The 3,805-nt window shown below is 41.5% G+C and overlaps 1 pseudogene; it reads left to right on the top strand.

The window, feature by feature from the left end:
- Positions 1 to 3,440: 3,440 nt before the first annotated feature.
- On the top strand, positions 3,441 to 3,558 carry LOC126189953 (5S ribosomal RNA; annotated as a pseudogene).
- Positions 3,559 to 3,805: the final 247 nt, after the last annotated feature.

Raw genomic sequence — 3,805 nt, forward strand, 5'->3', positions numbered from 1 at the left:
GGAACAGTAACCGAGAACCCCATATACGAAATTAATTCTTCTTTGGTAAATGTAACTTCAGCGTTACGATTTTTCTCGCCTGTTGTTTGTTCTGCATTTACGCGAGATCCTACAAGAAGGTGGACAGTCTAGAAATCTTTGGTAGAAATGAATAAAGTACAGAACGAGTGAAGTGGCGGCGTTCTGATTTTTATCACAATAAGACACTTGCGGTGCCACTAACATTCAAAGGTAAATAATAAAACAATTTTCTTACAGCTGTCAGTCACTCTCGGGAACGATTCTCCGCTTTCACAAGCTGATTTCAGCTGAGAAACAATTTCTTCTTCAGTAAAAAGATCATCTATATCGCTGTCCATTATCACAAATGAAGCTACAAGCATGGAATCACTTTCGAGCACTGTTAAATACGTAATGAGGCAGTAACAATGTGCTGCGGCTGCGCGCCTTTGTATTTACGCGGTATTCTTTACAGTATCCATAGATCGTAGATACGCGGTATTTAATTATCTACAGTTCCGCGGTATTGCCATCTATTTATTTGCTGTGTCACATATGCGGTATTGTTTGGGATAATTTTTCATGGTATTTAATTAAAATTCGGCATTATGGCGTTAAGAGCAGATGCGCGTACGGTCAACAACTGAAAAACGAAAAATCGGCAATTTGTCAGTTACGCGGTGTTGTTTCTTCATCGACGAAACATGATTGTTGTCCGCAGCAACACAGTTTGGTAACACGGACTTCGTTTACCCGCTCTCTGCCACCACGCACGTGCAAACCTCATCCCCTCTACCCCTCCCAATCGCTCCGCCTCTATGCGCGGAAGCACCTTCTGACGTGAAGCTAGTTCTAGACGGACTGCTCAAGAAATCCTTCCGTTTACAAGTACATTGGACTTGAGTGAATCTTTGCCCCGGAGAAGTTTTTCTATATTGAAACTAATAAAAATTATTTTCGTTCTACGTCTACATCACTATTGTGCAAGCCACCGGACAGGGTGTGGTGGAGGGTACGTACGGTGCCACTAACTGATACCCCTCCCCCTCCCCTGTTCCACTTGCGAATGGTGTGTGGGAAGAATGACTGTTAGTAAGCCTCTGTTTAGCTCGCATTTTCTTATTGTGGTCATTTCACGAGACGGGTGGGAGGAAGTAATATGTTGTCAGACTGTTTCCGGAAAGTAAGCCTACTCTCTGAAAATTTCAGTAGTGAACATCTCTGTGATGCACAGCACACAGCTCCTCTCTTGTAGTGTCTGCCACTGGAGTTTATCGAGCATCTCCATAACGCTCTTGTGCTGACCGAACGATTACATGACGAAACACACTGCTCTGTGTTGGATCTTCTCTACCTCTTCTGTCAGTCCCAGCGAGCAAGGGTACCAGACTGGTGACCAACACTCAAGTATTGGTCAAATAAGCGCCTTGCAAGCCACTTATTTCATGGATGAGCTACATATTGTTAAGATTATTTCTATGAAGCCCAGCCTGACATCTGCTTTCCATGTTGTTTTTCTTACACGGATCATTCCACTTGAGGTTGCTTTGTGTAGCTACGCCTACTTATTTTATGGTAGACACTGTTCCCAGCAATTTGTCACCAATAATGTAGTTTTACAGTAGTGGCTTTTTTGTGCTATGTACATGCAGTTTGGGACATTTATTGACATGAAGGGTTAACTACCAGATACTGCACCATCCTTCAGTTCTCTGTAGATCATTCTGCAGATCAGCACTGTCCTCTGGCATTGCTACTTGTAGTCAACCACATCATCCGTGAAAAGTCTTAAAGAGCTTCTTACACTTTCTACAAGATCTTTTCTATACATTGTAAACAGTAATGGACCTACCACACTTCCTTGGAATATTATGGAAATTACCTTTACATCTGTTGATTTTATTATGTGAGGGGAGACTGTAGTGCTACAACGATGAAAATTAATATTACGACGATGTCAAACCTTATTTTCATGATTTAAAGAAGTATTCATGATATTATAATTTTATTATTTTCATTTTTGTGCTCAGTGTATCAAAGACTTTCTAGTGCACGGAATAAATTAGCATTGTTTGTACTACGAAACTATATATGATTGTTAAGGGTTAAGCATGTAATGCCGGCCGCGGTGGTCTAGCGGTTCTGGCGCTGCAGTCCGGAACCTCGGGACTGCTACGGTCGCAGGTTCGAATCCTGCCTCGGGCATGGGTGTGTGTGATGTCCTTAGGTTAGTTAGGTTTAAGCAGTTCTAAGCTCTAGGGGACTTATGACCTAAGATGTTGAGTCCCATAGTGCTCAGAGCCATTTGAACCAAGCATGTAATAATTCGATGTAAGACATTTTGTTGAGTCTGAATTTTGTTCTCGTACTGGTCGGTAGAGAAGAAAAATTCCTTAATTGATGTGAAGGTATAAAGGCTGTAAAAAGGAGAGAGAGAGAAGGTAAATACAAGCTATTCAGAACAAATATCTCTAAAGTTTAACGTCTTGTGATTTCCTATAACTAAAAATTGCAAGGTCTAATCTGAGCCTGTCCTGAATAACAGCGAAGAACATTTATGTTATCAAATATTTTCTTCGTTTGATCACGGTTGTGATTCGCATGTTTCGTTTTGTTACGCGACGTGTTACGAATATTTTCATTATACGCGCAAAAGTGCACACAGCTTTAATCGAACCTGCGTCTTTCGGAAACGATAACTTTTAATCAGTACAATTACGCGAATGCCGTCTAAATTGCAACCGTGATCGCAAAAGTGTTTCCTGGACCAAATAATTCTTATAAAATGTGTATTCTCCAAAGCGAGCAGCATTGCAATATCGCTGACTCGCAACAATCGAAAGAGTAAAAACAGTGCTTAAATAAAATTGCCACCTTTTAATAATTATTATTATCCCATTAAATAAATAAATAGCAATTCAGTGGCTATCCAATCAATAAACAGAGAGGGCAATTCAAGACTTGTCCCCTGAAATTTAATGCAGTGAGAAGTTAAAAAGGCAAAGATATTGTCTATCCCAGAAACATGGCAAATGTCTATGGAGAACTGTGACACATACTTCAACTTCTGCTGATATTTCAGATATGTACCATCTGTCCATCCTCAGAGTGAGTCGCAAGAATGACAGCAATGTGCCAAGTGTGGCCTTACATACTCCACCAAGGTGGTATTTCTATCCACACTAGTATTAGTAGATGCCCCCCTTTTTTTATGTTTTCATTTGTTGTAAAGTTGATGACACATTAGGACATGCTATATATAGTAAACCAACCCATACTAATCTCTATTTACGTGCCAGTAGCTGCCATCAGCTTTCACGAACCGTAAGTGTCCTTAAGATATTACTGCACAGGGTGCACTGTAGGGTAATTGATTGTTTCACAAGGCAGTTATGTATCAGATTCCTTGCAGTAATTGTGATATGTCATATATAGGTCAGGCCAATGGCCTTTCCACAGTGGTAACATTGGTTCCCGTCAGATCACCAAAGTTAAGCACTGTTGGGCTTGGCTAGCACTTGGATGGGTGACCATCCGGTCTGCCAAGCGCTGTCGGTAAGTGGGGTGCACTCAGCCCTTGTGGGGCAAACTGAGGAGCTACTTGACTGAGAAGTAGCAGCTCCAGTCTCATAAACTGACATACGACTGAGAGAGTGGTGTGTTGACCATGTGCTCCTCAATATTCACATTCAGTGATGCCTGTGGGCTGAGGATGACATAGTGGCCAGTTGGTACTGTTGGGCCTTCATGGCCTGTTCGGGCGGAGTTTAGTTTTTTTATATAGGTCAGATAGGTCAGACAACAA

The sequence above is a fragment of the Schistocerca cancellata genome, chromosome 5 (assembly GCF_023864275.1).
Source record: "Schistocerca cancellata isolate TAMUIC-IGC-003103 chromosome 5, iqSchCanc2.1, whole genome shotgun sequence".
NCBI classification, from domain to species: Eukaryota; Metazoa; Arthropoda; class Insecta; order Orthoptera; family Acrididae; genus Schistocerca; species Schistocerca cancellata.